We start from the raw sequence: 19,481 nt of genomic DNA, 5'->3' as shown, positions 1-19,481 counted from the left end.
TGAATAATTGTATTGTTTAACCCCGGCGATGGGATGTGGGTGGGCAGAGAAAAATACCTGCGGCTGTTTTAGTGGCTGCGGTGAGCTTGGCTACCAAAGACTAATAACAATGTAATTCATTAGAAGAAGGATTTTAGTAGCTACAATATTCATGTGAGAAGTGACAACAGGGGTCATGATCACAGTTTAGAAAGCAGCTGAAGGTCGTCGCATGACTCCCAAGAGGCTTCCAGGCGGCGAAGGGACCCTGCACAGCCCCCCTGGCCTAGAAACGCCCATCAAGGGCTGGGCCGGGCTGGCAGGAGGTCCAGCCGCACACTCAGAGCCCTGCTGGCCTGGCACGACCTCCGCCAGCTTTTTGTGGCTCCCCTCCAGGCCGCCTTCGGGGAGCCCAGCTGCATGCTCTCCTGGCCATGAAGACGTGGCGCTTTTGTGAACTCTCGGTTCATTAAGGGGAAGAGGCCTCGTGCTCATTAGCAGGCCTGGGAACCAAGGCTCTTTGAACCTTCTCCCTTTCAAGGCCATTAGCAGAGGGTCTGCGGGCACGTTAGAGGCAGCCCGCTGCCGGCTGGGGGAGAATACGGCGGTTCACCCGTGGACTTGAGGTTCAAATCACCCTCCGGGGAGGAGGGGGGCCTTCTAGGGCCCATTTAAGGGACGGCTTCACATGCAGAGCTATGCTCAGTGATTCCGACAATCGGCCTTTTTTGTATTCACACCTCCATTTATTTACAAAACTCTCGCTGTCTCCAATACCCTGACCCCTTCTGAAATGGCCTCCCTCAGAACTCCCATGCGGTGCTTTGATGAAACTCATGCTCATCTTGCTACCAACTGCATGCTAACTGCTCATTAAAAGTGCCGAGTATGTGCTGAGCTTGTTAAAAATTAAAGAGCTGCTGGCTTCACAGAAGCCTGGTATCTTTAAAAAAGAAAAACCCTTTAGCCGTTCGCTAATATTAATTAACTACATAGGAGAGAACAAATGGGTTTGAAATATTCAAGCTCGCTTGTATTTCTGCCACGGGAAGCCAGGGCTGCTGCTGTGAGGAACCTAGGGCTCCTGCTCGGTCCCAGCCAACTCTTCCTACAGGTGGCCTGGAAGAGATTGAAAGGTTTTCCCGACTAATCACTATTTTGGTTAATCATGGAAAAAATAGAATTATCTCTAATTTCTTCTCTCTTCCCGTCACACGCATGTAAATTAAAGTAAAAATGGAGCCCTTTCAGCCAGCTTTGTTCTCAGGTGAAACAAGAACACCTACTGATGGATCGCAACAGAGGGATGAGCAGCGGTTATGCCTGCAGAGCTATGACCATAGGGTTTGTAAGTAGGTCCAGCCTTCATCCTGGAGTGGCACCATCAGAATTCCTACAGGTGATTCCACTGCTGACCCCAATGGAAACGCTGACATTTTATTCCACGGACATTTACCGAATGCCAGGCACTGACCTGGCTCGAGAAGCCAGAGCTGGCATCGTCGTCATCCCACCTCCATGATCATGGGCCAACATCACCTCTTACCTGGTTTATCACAATGTCTTTCTTTTTTTTTTTTAAATATATTTTATTGATTTTTTACAGAGAGGAAGGGAGAGGGATGGAGAGTTAGAAACATCGATGAGAGAGAAACATTGATCAGCTGCCTCCTGCACATCTCCCACTGGGGATATGCCCGCAACCCAGGTACATGCCCTTGACCGGAATCGAACCTGGGACCTTTCAGTCCGCAGGCTGACGCTCTATCCACTGAGCCAAACTGGTTTCGGCACAATGTCTTTCTAAACAGTCTCCTGGCTTCTCTCACTCTTGCCTTCCCTTCGTAGCCTGTCCTGTACTCAGAAGCCAGCAATCCTGCTCAAACATGACAAGGGATGCCTCTCCTCTGCTCTCCCCCCCCCCACCCCTGCCCAGGGACTTCCCATCTCACTCAGAGAGAAAACGAGCAGAATAAAGCCAGTCCTAGAGAACACAGACCAGACAGTGACCTCATTTCCTCCCACTCTAGCCCTTGTTCGGCTCCGGGCACATGGCCTCCTGCGATTCCTGAAACATGCCAAGCACGTCCTGCCTCCCCCTCGCAAGGTCTCGGAATGCACATATGACTCTCGGCCCCCATGTCACCTTCTCTGTGAACCCACAAAAAGCCAGTTCCCCTGCTGCCCCCACAGCCACCCACCCACCGCTGGTGGCAAGCTTCCCCCATCTGTTTGTTTTGCTCCAGAACATTGATCACTGACATATGTATGAGTTTGTTCACTGCGCCATCTCCCCCCACTGCTGCGCCACTAGAATATAAACTCTCCGAGAGCAGAGGCCTGGTTTTGCTCTTTGAGGGATGTCCCACCGGTGCCTGGAACACTGCCTTGCACATAGTAGGACTCAAAAATTCATTGACTGAATTAATAAAAGAATAAAACAACCCACCGCCTTTAAGGCTCTCTCACTATATCAGAAGAGAGGGCAGCAAACTTTTCCTATAAAGGGCAAGATAGTAAATATTGTTGGCATCGCAGTCCCCGTTACAACGGCTCAACTGCCCTGGTAGCATGCAAAAGGACTCCCATACAATACGTGAATGAATGACTGTGGCTGTCCAGTAAAATCGTGTTTCTAAAACCAGGTAGCAAGCTGGATTTGGCCCAGGTGTTGAAGATAGAGACATGTGCAGCCAGCCAAAATACAAACGAAAATCCATCTCAGACAGGTACGCCTAAAATGCTGCGAGGGCAACAATGGCAAGCATGGCAGAGTAAGACTTCGACAAGAACGCACAAGTTTCAAGTGGTATCAGGAAATGATATGCAATGGGATTTCACCCTGACATCAGTGGAAATGATGTGAGCTGATTGCTATGGGGCAATTCATGTAAGAAGCATTTAATAACAGCTGCTCAGAACGGGATCTTTTTCTTTTATTGCTAAAGCACTTGGCACGGTGCTCTGTGCAAGTGTCTACACTGTAAATGCTGGTTAAATGCATTAAGTCAGCGGTTCTCAACCTGTGGGTCGCGACCCCTTTGGCGGTCGAACGACCCTTTCACAGGGGTCGCCTAAGACCATCCTGCAGATCAGATATTTACATGACGATTCATAACAGTAGCAACATGACAGTGATGAAGTAGCAACGAAAATAATTTTATGGTTGGGTCACAACATGAGGAACTGTATTAAAAGGGCCAGAAGGTTGAGAACCACTTCATTAAGTGATGACAAAATATCTAGATGCAAAGTGAGGTGCAGCCAATTTTCTGAATCTTTTGCTTGTATGCTGCCAAAAGGAAGGGGAGTTTTTATTTGACATTATAGTGGATACCATCTTTTTCTACTTTTATTCAGATTTTACCATGGTATACACATCATTTTTGTCAAATTACTCAACAACATGTTACCAGTAAGCATACATTTCATCCCCCACCCTCCACCTTAAAAAATTAGCATGGTTTATTTTCTAGTTTCCTTTCAAATATATTTTTTGGGAAATGAAAATGCCATTCATTCTTTCATGAAATATTGAAGTCCCTCTAGGTCAGTGGTTCGTAAACCTGTGGGTCGCGACTCCTTTGGGGGTTGAACGACCCTTTCACAGGGGTCGCCTAAGGCCCTCGGAAAACACACATATAATTACATATTGTTTTTGTGATGAATCACTATGCTTTCATTATGTTCAATGTGTAACAATGAAATTGGGGGTCACCACAACATGAGGAGCTGTATGAAAGGGTCGCGGCAAGAGGAAGGTTGAGAACCACTGCTCTAGGTGCTTGGTCCTGGGACAAGGAGCAGTAACATCTGGCCCCTGCCTCAGTGATCCTAGGGGAGCGAAAATATGAAGAAAATGTTATGTAACATAACAAAAGGCACAGGCCAGAGATTGGGGGAGAAGATGGGAAAGATTCCTGAAGGAGGCAACATGTAAAGTGGGTTTTAGAAGATGAACATGGATTAACCAAAAAAATAGAGGTGGGTGTGGGTAGATTTTATAGAAAATGTTATATTTTCTTTTCTGAACTAGCATAATTTAATTTCCAAGCCCAGAGTGGGTGAGGAAGGGAGTAGGAGGGAGGGAGAGAGAGAGAGAAAGACAGACAGAGAGAGGGGACTTCTTAACTGTCACTACAATGGAAGGAAATCACACTTGCATGTCATTGTCAGGAAATTCTATAGACCAACTTTTTTCTCAATGAGCTGATTGGTCCTCATTCAGAGGAGGATGTGGGTAATCGTGGGAACCCCTGGCAGCAGACTGGGAATGGCAACAATTCACAGCTCACACTTCTGCTTGTCCAAGGTTTGTAGTCCAGAGCCGTGAAAGGAGAGAGCTGGAGGGGTGACCAGGCGATCTAGAATGACCTGCAGCTCGGCTGTTTATTAGCTTGCGTGTCCCGGAGTGAGTGTCCGCAGAGGTTCCCTTCAGTTCCTTCCAGCACTCACTCTTATCACACCCCTAGGTACACCCTGCAGCCTGGGACACACTGAATGCCAAACATCGTTTCAAGAAAACTCTTTCAGATTCAACACTTCTGAGGAAAGCACTTCTTTAAAATGGAGAATTAATAAATGGATGAAAACAATGACGTACATGTTTTCACACCTCTCCCTTCCTCCTTCCTCTCCCTCTCTCACCCTGTGCATCAGAGAAATTGTGCTTTTTTGGTTGTCCTCTCTCACCACTTCTGACTTCTCCTTTCAGCTAATCAAAGTCTAGGTCAGTGGTTCTCAACCTTCCTAATGCCTCAACCCTTTCATACAGTTCCTCATGTTGTGGTGACCCCCAATTTCATTGTTACAAATGGAACATCATGAAAGCATACTGATTCATCACAAAAATAATATGTAATTAATCTATTAAATAATAATAAGTTTTCTAAATTGGAGTATATGAAAAAGAGCATGCATTCTGGCCACCAATCATTTCACTTTCAGTCCCCCACTTTGTACAGTGCTGAAAGCCATAACCGTGAGGGAAGTTAATTAGTGACTAGACCATGGGTGGCCTGTGATCAATTGTTAATATCAGGAGCCTCTCAGCCACTGCCCGGATGATTCCCAAGGCATTTCCTCCTGTTTTTTTCCAAACACCCTCTGGGGTATGGAAACTAAGCGCCACGTTAAATTTACCAAAACATAACTGAGGTGAAAAACACGCTGTCAGAACTGCACAATGTTACACCTCGCCACAGAAAAACGGTTTGGAAAGGGAAACTCCTCAAAGTGTCAGGAAAAGGAGAGCATCACAAACGCCAGGAATGAGTTTCATCTTTATGAGCCCTAAATTTCAGAAACGCGATCAAGTCCATTTCCTATCCCCTTTCTTCTCATGGGTAATTAAGATTTAGTTGACTTGCTGCCATCTGGATTTTCACTATGAGATTATGCCTATTATAGAACCATAGGTGGAGTTTTTTTGTTTTTTTTTAAGGACTGTGGAATGATATCTTTATCTTAGATCAGCAGAAACATCATTTCAGACTCACAACTTCGGAAATGTGAAACATTGGAAATCAACTTCAGTGTGGGAGGCAGGGTGTGCAACAGGGACTAAACTCAGAAGGGACTTGCTCTCATCTCAGATCAACATAATCTCTCATCACAAAACATGATCTAACAGAAACTCAATCAAAACTGGATGCTACATGCACGATGAATTCACCACAAATAGAGTATTTTAAATAACATAAGCACTCAATGTCTCCATACTCCGTCACGGCTTAGGATTTAACTTGGAGTTATAAAAACCACAGAATAAACACACTGCCCAAATGCTACTCTACTGATTAGTACCCTGGCTGATCTGAGACACAGGTGAGTCAGTAAATCACAATAAAACAGGGCCATGAAGAGAAGGAAAGAGGGGAGAGGGAGCTCCAATTGAATTGAATGCAGTGGTTCTCAACCTTCTGGCCCTTTAAATACAGTTCCTCATGTTGTGACCCAACCATAAAGTTATTTTCGTTGCTACTTCATCACTGTCATGTTGCTACTGTGATGAATCGTCATGTAAATATCTGATCTGCAGGATGGTCTTAGGCGACCCCTGTGAAAGGGTCGTTCGACCGCCAAAGGGGTCGCGACCCACAGGTTGAGAACCGCTGATTAAATGGCATTCTAAAAGACTGCAAATTTGATGTCACAACATAGGCTATATTCCACCCCAGATGACGGCAGAGAGCAGTCAACATGCAGAGGTCCTTAAAGCAACAGTATAAATAACATACACTGAGTAGGAACCGGTGAAAAAAAAGTGATCCTATAACATTCACTAGGCAATGCCTCTGAAATAGCATTGTGGTTAACCTCCAACTGTCAACACACTCAAACTCGTTCCCTTCATCAGTGACGAATGACTAAGAATTTCTGCCAGCCAAATTTTAGGGCACCAGAGGGACTGATTGAAAAGAAACGTGACAAGCAGATAAGCACTGAGGCACCAGTCTCGTTTTAAAATAATTAATTAGGACAACAGATCATTTTGATACTTGTCATTTCATCTTTAGTCTAAGGAGTGTTAACGTTAAAATCTTTTACCTGATACCTGAAGTGAGAACCAGGGAAGGCTTTTAATTTCACGAAACATCCACCTGGTGGAATTCATGCAAATTGAATTAAAACTGTTCACAAACCCTTTTTTCTGTGCTTCCACATCTGTCTATAACACGCTCATTTCTTAGTAATTGGATCTCTAGGACATTCTTTAAAATAATCACATATTCTCTTGACCATGCAACCTGATTAATAATGAATGAACATTCCTGAAAAGAATCGTTTGAAAGCATGGCAGATGTCTTTAGGGAGATGAAGGCTTTAATGATAAAAAAATTCAGGTGAAATGGGAGCTAGGTCACACTGCCTGGTTATTTACATTGAAACCTAGCCTCCCAAGTTTACTTAACAGATGCTTACACACACCTTCTGGAGTTCCTTTACACGAGCACACAAGCAAATGACCATGCAATAAAGCAATCCGCCCTTCTCCTCAATCCTCAACTGACTGATCCCACTGTCTTCATAGTGAAGACAGTCCCTGTAACAGTCACAGAAACGCAATTTATTCTACGGAAAGTCTGAGAAGCAGGTTAAAAGCAGGAAGCAGCACATTTGTCCTTAACAGTTCTTTCAGCATCTCTCCAGATTCTTACAAACAGACCGCCTTGCATACCCACCAATGGACAGCACCCTAGTTCTTTTTGAAGAAACATCGCCGTAGGCAGAGAGGATGGGGACCCACGAGATGACAGACAGGCCACCGAGACCAGACGGTGGGTGGCAGGCCGGGCTGGAGCAGTTCTGTGTGTCTGTGAGAGCGTCAACAGTGAAACACAACAGGAAAATCGACGCGACAATTCCAGGAAGGCCAGCTCCACCTCATCCACCCAGCCAGGCCCGCTGAGTTGAAGAAGCAAAACTCCCTCTGGCTTTCCCAACGCCCTTTCCACAGACCCCGCTGTGGCTGCCCGAGGTCCTCGCCCACTCAGTGTTCAACTGAAACCCAATGAAAAGACAGCTCAGGTCAGGGGAACACCCACTGCCTTGTCTCCCAAAAAATGACAACTTGGCATCGGGATCCGGATACCTTCACTGCTCACAGGGACCAGCAGCGGGTCAGTGGCCCACAGCTGAGCCCTGGGAGCCAGCTGTCCACGCTGCCAGCAGCAGCAGACCCGCCCAGCTCCCAGGGGCAGCGATGGGCGCACGCCTCCCCTGCACTGTGGTACTGTCAGTGCCCTACTGAGCACAGGATCACATCATGTCTGGATGCTGGTTTGTTATGTTTTAGAACATACTTCTGATTTTCTAGCTTATGAATTCAAATACAGTATCTGAAAGAAGTTTTGAAGAATGTTCCATCGGGAAGAATGATCTTTGTACAGAGACACGATAAAGCAGTCCATTTTTCTTCCAAAAACAGAGATTGCAATGTACCATCCTAATATGCAATTGAAAATATGTGTGTATGAAATATGAACCTATGTATCCACACACGTTTTGCATCCACATACATATATGTATAGATTGTGCACATATATCATCTCATACACACATACCGTATGTGTATACATGCATATAATACATATGCAAAAAACACAGAGCAAATCTGTGATGACTGTCCCAAATCTCAGTCTCCAGAATGAAAGGGTGAATTGAGAATGGAAAGCAACCTTGTAACAATTGGTTGCCTAAAGAAAGAAGAGGAAATAGTCTCCCTAAAAGCAAAAAAAAAAGTTCTGCTCTGCAGCTCTTCAAGGATGTTGCTTATCACCAGGCAAGACAAGAAACCGCAACTAAAGTAAATCATCAGGAAAGTGAAAAAAACGAAACCAAACCAAACACGCTGACGGCAAACCTGCATGCGTCCATTTCTACACCAGACATCTGGACTCCACCAAAGGTGTCTAAAGAACATTCTTGATAAAGAGCAAACAGGAGGCAAGAGCTACTTCCTCGTGTTGCACAGTTTGCAAATCGCAACGCCTACTTTTCATGCCATTGCAACACCTCGTGGCAAACCAAAGCCTGCTTCCCATGTTTAGACATCAAAATGCAAACATCTATTTTCTTGGCTGACGTCTGTACAAATCACAATTTCATTTGTCATTTAACAATAAACAAAAGGATTGCTCAATTTCACATGCAGATGACTTCCCTAAGAAGTCCTACTGTCCACAGAAGAGACACACTTCTATGATCAAACAGAATTTGAAAGAACTTTTTTTTTAAATATATTTTATTGATTTTTTAAAGAGAGGAAGGGAGAGAGATAGTTAGAAACATCAATGAGAGAGAAACATCGATCAGCTGCCTCTTGCACATCTCCCACTGGGGATGTGCCCGCAACCCAGGTACATGCCCTTGACCGGAATCGAACCTGGGACCTTTCAGTCCGCAGGCCAACGCTCTATCCACTGAGACAAACCGGTTTCGGCTTGAAAGAACTTTTAATCAACAGATTTAAAAGCGCCGCTTTGGTTTAACCAACATTAAAATGTCACAATTTCTCAGCCGTTTGGCATCGTAGTGGAAAATTAGCCTGAACATCTCCAGTTGAAACATCCGGAAACAAACATTTACTCCACCCCTCAAAAACAAAAGAAAATGCTAAACAACAAATCGTATAATCTTCTATGGAGCATAATCTGACAACCTTTACAGGAAACTTTCCACTGTCAGAGGGGCTCAGCCATTTCATATCTTTCACAGCTTGCGTTAAGAAAGAAAGCATCCAGTTTTAAAGGCAAATGGAACCTATGTTACACTATAATGAAAATGACTGATTTTCCCCGGTCTATGCTGTACCGGTGTCAGGCAAGCACCCGGTTCTAAGGCCGTGATAGCAGACTGGAAGGACAAGGAAGAGCATAGGAACCTGTCTCACCGAGTCTCCCGACACAGGTCTAAAGCGAGCTCCTGGAGAGAGGTTCCACAGCGTGGTGGTGGCAGAAATGGAAGCCACTGGTTCCTCTGACACCACCCCCAGATGAAAAGCTAGGCAGCTCTATATACACTCAGAGAACTATTTCTATGCTGCATCCAATCCTACATCTGTCTACAGTGGAATTCGTTTTTGCAGCCATCTATATATATAAAAGGCTAAGCAACTGGCCAACCAGCCAACCAGCCGACCGGCTGGTAGGTATGACACACACTAACCACCAGGGGGCAGATGCTCAACGCAGGAGCTGCCAAGTGACAGCAACTTTGCAGAGTGCCCTCTCGCACTCCGGGACCCCTTGGGGGATGTCGGACTGTCGGTTTCAGCTGGATCCCCACAGGCCAGGACAAGGCACCCCACCTGCTGGAGCAACCACACTCACTCCCTCACTCCACAAATGCCCTTTGAGCCCCAGCATTGCCCCAGGTGTGGCTGGCCAGGGAGGGACCAGGAGGTTGGCTCCAGGGCATGTCCCACCCCTCTCGCCCAGTCCCGCCCCACTGGCCATCTTCTAATTAATTTCCTTTTAATGTGCACAAATCCGTGCACCGGGCCTTTAGTCTATAAATATGCACGTGTATGTATGTACACACCCCCACACATACACATACATACACAAAAGCACCTTTGCAAAATTACTTGGGACTTGATAGAATGCACTCTTCATGGAACTTCTGCATTAGATACATTTTCCTTCCTCTGAGAAACCAGAAACCTGTAAATAATTTCTGGATTAAAAGACAAAACCCACCACTCGCATGGGAAAAGGGTGGTATGGCTGTGAGCCAAATGACAAGACGTCTCTGAAAGACAGAACAGTTAAGCTAGGTTTTTGCCACAAGTAGATTCTACCCAGAAACAAAAACAAACAAACAAAAAACCTTGCCACTTGGGGAAACTTTCTTACTTATTTTATAAAAGACTTTTCTAGAAGGCAGAGAAAGTGCACACTCCCCCCTTCCCACTTATGATCCCGCAGGAGAAAAATGCATCAATAAATAGTTGCTGATGTCGGCCCACGCGGCATTTCAGTTGTTCCCTGGACACTGGAAAGCTTAAGTTCAATGACAGGAACAACCAATCCGGTCCCATGACTCACTGAGATAATGACAATGCTACATAGTAACTGATTCCTATTGTATGAACCGATTGGAAAATTCTCTCAAATATGATAGCCCCTTTTCTCAAAGGAAGTCACTTTTTCTCTCAACTTCTAAGTTAGTCACACCCACAAACCTCATGCTCACAATACCCTGAAGCTACGTTGCGATCGTGGAAAATAAAGAAAAGTAACCTTTGTTCACAACTCCTGGTTAACTATTATGAAGAAAATGCTTTCAACATTTCCCCTGATCGCTGAAGCACTGAAGGGGGGGGGGACCTTTTTTTTAAGGCAACAGAAAGAGGACTCTTTTGTTCTGAACTGTTATTGTGAAGCACCACATGAGAGAAGGGGAACGCTGGGAACATGGCAATGAGGACAGCCACGCCGACAACCCAAACAGGATATTAAGAACAGAGTCGGAACGCGCAGTTCCAACAGAACAAAGGCGCGAGCTTCTTGGAAGAAATTGGAGCAAAAATCCTTTGAACAGATTGAAACACTGATGGATGAACTTGCTGGCCAGGCAGCAAGAGATCTTTGTGTGGGGCAGTAAAATTAGATGATCATTCAAATACACACGGAATTTCAGGTATCATAAAATGAGAAATGCTTTCAAATCACAGGAAGTCACTCTCTTCTTTTTTTTTAAATATATTTTATTGATTTTTTACAGAGAGGAAGGGAGAGAGAGAGAGAGAAACATTGATGAGAGAGAAACATCGATCAGCTGCCTCCTGCACATCTCCCACTGGGGATGTGCCCGCAACCAAGGTACATGCCCTTGACCGGAATCGAACCTGGGACCTTTCAGTCCACAGGCTGACGCTCTATCCACTGAGCCAAACCGGTTTCGGCCATGAAGTCACTCTCTTCTTAACACAGGATCTACTTCTTGAAACTGCCAGATCTATGTTTTGCCCCATCTAAAATAGATACTGAGTGTTGCTTTTTTAATTAAATAACTGAGCTTAGTAAATATGACTAAGGATACTGAACTTTTTACAAGAAGAAAAAAAAAATCTCCATACTCTAACTTACACTTTAAAGAAAACCTTAAAATAGAGCTCTCAGGAACTCCCAGAGAAGCTGTGTGATGGCTTCTGTATTGAGAAACAATCACCACATTAATACAACAGACTGGTTTGGTCAGGTCAGGTTTGTATCATCTACTTTTCTTCCTTCACAAAGTCTGCCAAAGCTGTTAGTATGACAAGGCATTTAATAGGGTTCTCAGAGCTCCTATAGTTTATCGGACTTATCACATGATAAGAATGATGACGATTATTATGACTGCAGTCTCTAAGCTAATGGAGTTCAGAAAAGTAAATAATATAGTCTATCTTGTATTGCATCTGAAATTGCAATTTTCCTCTTCTCTATGTTCTGCTACTATTCTTTTCTCTCTTTCCCATCCTCTTTGTGAGACGAGAGATGAACTGAGAGGCTGTCTTCTTTTAGATGATGCACTTTTTTATTTTTAAAAAAATGTATATATTTATTGATTTCAGAGAGGAAGGGAAAGGCAGAGAGAGATAGAAACATCAATGATGAGAAAGAATCATTGATCGGCTGCCTCCTGCTATCCCTACTGGGGATCGAGCCGCAACCCAGGCATGTGCTCTTGACCAGGAATCAAACCCAGAACCCTCCAGTACACAGGCTGACACTATCCACTGAGCCACACCAGCTAGGGCTAGATGGTGCGTTTCATCCAGCTTTCTCTTTGATGTGGTGTCAGAAAACTTGGAGTGAGGCCCTGAGGTCAATTGCCCCAACTGGCATTGGTCTAGTTTGGGGGTGAGACCATCAGTGTGGTGTCGTGCAAAGAAACATGTACCTTGAAACCAGATAAACCCGAGTTCAAATCCTGACCCTGCCATTTCCTAGCAAAGGCAGATAGGAGCCAGCTACTCAACATATCTTATACTCACAGATACTCTGCATATCTTATACTGTTTCCTTATCTGCAAAATGTGACAAGGCAAGCAATTTCAAAGGGTCCTTTGAGAATTAAGTGAGGCGAAGTTTGACACTAGGTGCCTGGCAAACTTGGATATCTCACACCCTTCTACCCTTCTAGTCCCAAACCACCTCTTCCCGCTCCTCTTTGAATACTGTAATTATCTTTAATTTTTATTGGCATCTTCTTCAAACCACTTTTGGAAACAGGAAGGACATAAATCCATTTATTTATTCAATAATGTTCATGGAGTGTCTTATGTGAAGGAACAGTATATGACTAATAAACTAGCATTCCTATAATTAACATTAATTACTCTTTAATAAAATGTCTTCACATTGGCAATCACATCTGTTTCCTAGACTTTAACATACCTTTATTCATTACCATTGGATAGCCCCATGAGCTTGAAGCTTCAGTGCCCTGTTCCCAGTCCCATATGGATTCTTTGCCAGATTTTTTTATTTTGTAGGCAATAAGGGACCCTGGCAGGGGTGGGGCAAGTGAGACCATCCAACACAGTGAAGGGTTTGAGATTTTTCCTACTTGCAAATTATTCATTCGTCTACCAGTTTTATGGATGCTGGCAGGATACACGAGTTCCATGCATCAGAGACCAAGGGCATTCTTAGTTAGGGCGCAGCAAGCATCAGGTGTTTCAAGTTCACATCAGCGCCCCTGTCCCCTCAAGTCCCACAGAGCATCCCAGGTGCATGCTGCGTATGCAGGGGGTTTGCATCAGAGCTGGGCAACCTTGATCTTAGGAAACCCAGCTCTTTTGTTATGGACCGACTGCAAGCAAACCTGCCTGACATTTGCCCTGGAGAGAGACACTATCCTATATAATAAAAGCCCAATATGCAAATTGTCCCCTCGATCGGGAGTTCGACCAGGGGGCAGAGCCAGCCGGCCAACTGTGGGAAGGGAGGCCCTGGCTGGCAGCCAACAGTTGCTAGGGACTCTCCCCATGCACGAATTTCTTGCACTGGGCCTCTAGTGTTTATGATAATGCACAACAAACAAACCTGCCTTGTACCCAGGATGGAAACACTCTATCTCCATCTTCCAAGGCTGTTCGCTATACAAACATCCTTGAAAAGATAGTCTGAAACAAAGGCCATTCATTAGCGCCTCAGCTTATAAGAGGTACAGAAACTTGAGAGATCCAGGAAAATTATTTCTCAATAGACAGTTCCTGTCTCCTCCTGGAGATCTGGCCAATAGAAGTCACTGGAAACCATATCACCACTGGGCTTTCTAGCAGTTACAAAAGGGGCAGTTTACTGACATTGAGTTACCCTTGAGCCATGGAAGACAAAGGCAAAAGGAGCCCCAAGAAAGCACTCCATGCTCCTCACCCCCACCATCCTCTACCATCAGCTCATGAACCCATGAACCGATGAACTGGGAAAACAGGCAGAGAGCAGGTAGGCCCCACACATAGATTTTGCCCAAATAAACAGAGCCCTTAATAACTTCCTTATTAGTCCCAAATCAGCTTGTATCTGGTCTGCAACTTCAACTCTTCACTCTTAACCTAAACTCATTTTAAGAGTTTGGAAGAGTAAGCTAGTTCTGTTACTTTTATGACATCAGAAATCCTATGTATATGTTAATTTGCCTTTCGTTAAGCATTATTTTTTTAAATGTATTTTATTGATTTTTTACAGAGAGGAAGGGAGAGGGATAGAGTTAGAAACATCAAAGAGAAAGAAACATCGATCAGCTGCTTCCTGCACACTCCCTACTGGGGATGTGCCCGCAACCAAGGTACATGCCCTTGACCGGAATCGAACCTGGGACCCTTGAGTCTGCAGGCCGGCGCTCTATCCACTGAGCCACACCAGCTAGGGCCTCAGCATTATCTTTATTTTAGAACTACGCAGAGTAAAACCATAGAGAAGGTCATTTCTCTGATTATTCTTTCATTCAACAGGTACCTGCCGTGTGCCAGGCACGGCTCTGGACACTAGCAATGCACTGATGTGTATGAGAACAAAGGCCTGTCCTTTGGTTTTAATGAGGAAAACATAAAATAAACTAGCTTAGGGTGTTTTAATGAGGGAAGCATAAAATAAAGCAGCACATGGGTGAGAAAACGTGATAATTTCAAAGAACCACCCATAAAATGAAATAAATAAAAAGGATGACATGATAGAAGGTAGAGGGGTGGCTATAGGTCAGTGATGGTGAACCTATGACTCTGACACGCGAACTCATTTTTTTGGTTGATTTTTCTTTGTTAAATGGCATTTAAATCTATAAAATAAATATCAAAAATATAAATCTTTGTTTTACTATGGTTGCAAATATCAAAAAATTTCTATAGGCGACACGGCACCAGAGTTATGTTAGGGTTTTTCAAAATGCTGACACGCCGAGCTCAAAAGGTTCGCCATCACTGCTATGGGTCTACTGTAGCTAAGAAGATATTTCTACCCCTATCTGTGCAGGCTTTCTTGACACTTGGCTTCCCCCACCAATACACAAGCAAAGAACATGTTGATTTCAGGATAAAACTTTCCAGCATTTGGGCAAAGAGTTGTAATTGATTGTTCAAGTTCTTAAATGTTTAGTTTCAGGTTTACTTAAGGAATGATCTCTTTTTAAGGACATTAAAGTCCAACTTTTACTATTTCTTACAGGAAAAGACAAAGTGATGAATTATTGGAAGGCAGCGACTTCTTTATTTATTGTAGCAATGAAATTTGATCAAGAAAAGCCAGGATCACATGGTGGACAAAAAAAAAAAAAGAAAGAAAGAAAAAAACAAAGAAAACAGGAACTGTGGTGCTTAGAATTCCCTGAATGTCTGAGTGTTTGATGGCAGGATGTTAACCTAAAGTTGAAAGTAACCATGGACATGCAGTTAAGGGTACAGGGGAGGGTGTGAAGGAAATTAAGAGAGACATTTCAAGAGTCATTGGTTTTGCTTTTGCCTCTTTAGGAGAAGAACTTTCAGGAAGGAAAGAAATGGGGTAACAGCGTGGGAGGGAAATGAGCAGGTCCAGCCAGCGCTTTATGCCTGGAGGATCAAAGATGAATTAAAGCGAAAAGATCCCATCGCCTGAGAGAGCTATTGTTGTCCTGATGACAACAATAACAAAAGGTATCTCCCCAGAAATACATTCACTCGCCAGGTAAAACTGCAGTCGTAGCCGAATCATGAGTTTTAGAGCCATTTCTTAAAGAAGGAGCTAGAAGAGAAATGACCACAGAGAGAATTGTTGTGGGAGAATAAGGAGTTGCTGTGGCGGCTGCAGCAGAGGCTAAGGGGAGAGCTCGGGAAGCCTGGGTTGGGGGTGCCAGCTACTCCCCAGTGAAACAAATAAAGCTTAGGACAGGATGGAATGGCAAGCCACAGAGGAGGTTTAAAGCAAGTAATTCTCGGAGAGTGAGTTATCACCAACCCGAAGACTTCCTGGCCTAAAACCCAAGATTCAAGACATTTCCATGGAGGATTGATAATCTGCAAAAATATGTGAAATAGATATTTGTAATCGATATGAAAATAAATCCCATACATTCCATGAAAGCTTCTAACATCTTTTTAAAAATACACTCATGGCAGGCTAAACGCTGAGAAATGTTTCTTGCATTATCCAAATGTGTTTGCCTGTTGTATCTTTGAGAGAAATTACAAATGTGATTTATAAAACAGGAAGCTTTAAATTTTAATACTAATTTCAAGACATTGCCTTGAAATGAATATTAAGAGCTCTGACTTGATTGACTCTAAGCATTCTTGTTGTTTGGGTTTGTGTCTTATTTGTTTGTTTAGGATTATTTGAGCCTTAAAATAAGTTTCATTTTAAGCTAATAAGTATAATTTCCTCTTGTGCATTTTATCCTTTCATTGAATCAAGTTATATAAGAAGCTGGCTTTTGCAATGTAAGTAATGAAAATGAAAAGAGTTAGGACTTGAGATGCAATTTGGGGTTAAAAATTTACTTATGAAAATACCTAGCTTTAAGAACAGTGAGATTTCAAGGTGGTTAAACGCTCTTAAAAGTAGAGATATATTTATTTTGATAAGGAATATGAATGTTAATTGGAGGAAGACTCACAATTATATAAGAAAGCATTGCATGAAAAAAACATCTTTCTGTCTGATTTATCGCTTCATGGTAAAGACTGGTGGGTTAGCCCTTGTTACATAGCTTCTTTAGCTAGACCCTCCTTAAATCCACAGACACCTGATTCAGGGCAAGGTTCCAAACAGTTCTGCCAGTTGTCTACATCTCTTCTGTGCATTACGAATTCCACCAAGTGACTCTTGTAGACGGATGCAAAGATTCTGTTCCCCAACTCCATTCCTTTTCTTCCTTAGAGCTCAGGTTGGGAAATTGCTCTCTCCTGGGGCGCTGGGCAAAGGTGCCCGACAATGGAGGGTGACTTCCCAGAAGGGAGCTTGTTGTGCCCGAGCCACTGCCAGCAACCTCCCGGGAACATCAACTGCCAAAACATCCCAGTCCAAACGGGGCGCTCTGATCCCCCTTCCCGCCCCGCGCCCCAGCATCCAGAAGCAATCCTTTGCCTGGACGCTCTTTCCTCCTGATCCTGACTGGCAGCTCCAAGGATTAAACTCAGGTCCTTGATGCGCATCAGCCCCCTGGAGTGTTGAACTCCAAAACCTCTATTTTCTCCCGTGCATCTACCCTGCATCGCACAAAACCCCCGTTAGCCACTGTGGTCCACAGCCTTTCTTCCATTCTGGGTGAGCAAAAGGAAACAAAACAAAACACCAGACGCTGCAACAATCAGACGGAGATGGTAATGACCGGGGTTGGTAGGGTAGTGTGCGGATTCCAAGTTCTCTCATAGCTGAGACTTGGGAACCCACTTACTTCTTTATTATTAAAACTTCACGTTCTCGCCGAAACCAGTTTGGCTCAGTGGATAGAGCGTCGGCCTGCGGACTGAAAGGTCCCGGGTTTGATTCCGGTCAGGGGCATGTACCTGGGTTGCGGACACATCCCCAGTGGGAGGTGTGCAGGAGGCAGCTGATCGATGTTTCTCTCTCATCGATGTTTCTGACTCTCTATCCCTCTCCCTTCCTCTCTGTAAAAAATCAGTAAAATATATTTTTTAAAAAAACAAAAACTTCACTTTCTCATCCGCACAACCTGGCTTACAATGGCGCAGATGATCAAGTGGCTAAGTGAAAACTGTGTGCTGTGTGTATGTGCATGTGTGTATGTTGTGCATGTGTGTGTGTGTGCATGTGTGTGCGTGTGTGTGTATATATGTGTGTGTATGTGTATATGCTGTGTGTGTGTGTGTATCTCCATTAAAAAGACCCTCAAAACTGCTGAATCAAAATCAAGACCAGTGTCTTCTTAATCAAGCAAAATTTCCCGTTTAATGGCCACACTAAAAAACAAAAAACAAAAAAAAACAAAACAAAAAAATCACGCACAAACAGACCAACCCTCTGGCCTCTGCTGCTTGAGAGGTTTTGCTCCTCACTTCCTGGTTATCTTTAGCAAAACACTATAATTTCACTCATAAGTTATTTTTACCACGATGCATTTCCTTTTGTGCACTACTTTAAGAAACAGAGTACAAAGCATTGTCCTGTTTCTAGAAAAACCCTTCTTAATTCTAATGGCAGGTTTAAAGGGGGGGGAGGGGAGGATGTACTTGAAAGAGGGAGTTGGAAGTCAAAACATAGTGACAGCATTAACTACTCGCCTTTCTTTAAACAGTACCACCTCTGCCAGCGAGTGAGCGCTATCTCTATCAAGTGTACAAATGTATTCCTATGTATAGACATAGATATACAGTCATATTTAAAAGCCAAATCCAAAAAGCCACATGGCTTGTTCATTCAGGGTGTTCATTGTGCTGGGCACTTCCCAAGAAATAAGTCAGATGAAATTCATTTCTGCATGGGAACTAAGATCACACTAAAAGTACAGTCAAATCACAATTAATTGAAATTCTCAGAAATGGAAGAGTTCTGATTAATTTAATTTTCTGGTTAACTGAACCCCAAATAGAACCCCCCCTTTTTTTAATCCTTGTCGAAATGTTCCTAAAATGCTTGGGTCCGCTGTATTTGCCCAGCTACAAACCACATAGTGGATGTCATTTAAAGGTTCTTAGGTAATTCCAAATGTTATCGTTCCTTGGGGTCTTCAGTATAGAGATCTTTTTCCTTTGACCATAAATAGAGGAGACTGAAAAGACTGAGTTGAATGAATGTTTGTACCCATGTCACAACCCAGTAACACCTTGTCCATAAACAATGGGGTGGTTTCTTGCCTTTTTTGTCTATTCACACTATCTTCTCTCAGTATCCTTTCACCAATATTGCCCCGAAGAAGGGTAGTGACACCCAAAATGTAGGCATTTTTAAAGACCACCCCCCCCCCAAGAATACTACAGAGCTAAAACCATGGAGAATTCTGCAGAAATTCTCTAAGCTGGGATACTCTAAAGTGATGTATTCTTTAGAGCAGCGGTTCTCAACCTGTGGGTCGTGACCCTGTTGGGGGTCGAACGACCCTCTCACAGGGGTCGTCTAAGACCACCGGAAAACACATATATAATTACATATTGTTTTTGTGATTCATCACTATGCTTTCATGATGTTCAATTGGTAACCATGAAAATACATCCTGCATATTTGATATTTCCATGACGACTCATAACAGCAGCAACATGACAGTGATGAAATAGCCACGAAAATAATTTTATGGTTGGGTCACACCATGAGGAACTGTATTAAAGGGTTGCGGCGTTAGGGAGGTTGAGAACCACTGCTTTCGAGTGATTTCCAGGTTGACTGAGTGGATATGATGTTTTTGGTCAAGCATCTGGACAAGTGGCCCCATCTCATTTAGAGCCACCAAACACTCTGCTACCTCATCTGCAGAAGCAGGATTAGGAAGTAGTGTAGACTGTTACCTGCTAATTCCAGGAGAGGTCAATGGGGGGGGGGAGAGACATATGTAATACTATATGTAATACAATTCTTTAA

The 19,481-nt window shown here is 43.7% G+C and overlaps 1 protein-coding gene across 6 annotated transcripts in view; it reads right to left on the bottom strand.

Annotated features, from left to right (window-relative positions):
* The window catches only part of MID1 (midline 1), a 355,756-nt gene that overhangs the window by 120,702 nt on the left and 215,573 nt on the right, over nucleotides 1–19,481 (bottom strand). Inside the window, exon 1 of one of the 6 annotated variants that reach the window (XM_059680038.1) lies at nucleotides 7,164–7,312. The exons of the other annotated variants lie outside the window; for them this stretch is intronic. The gene's annotated coding sequence lies outside the window, so the exon portion shown is untranslated. Of the gene's footprint in view, nucleotides 1–7,163; nucleotides 7,313–19,481 lie in introns of those variants that run through there. 6 annotated transcript variants of the gene reach the window in all.

This window comes from Myotis daubentonii, chromosome X, assembly GCF_963259705.1.
Source record: "Myotis daubentonii chromosome X, mMyoDau2.1, whole genome shotgun sequence".
In the NCBI taxonomy this organism is placed as follows: Eukaryota; Metazoa; Chordata; class Mammalia; order Chiroptera; family Vespertilionidae; genus Myotis; species Myotis daubentonii.
This window is presented reverse-complemented; position numbering and strand designations above follow the sequence as displayed.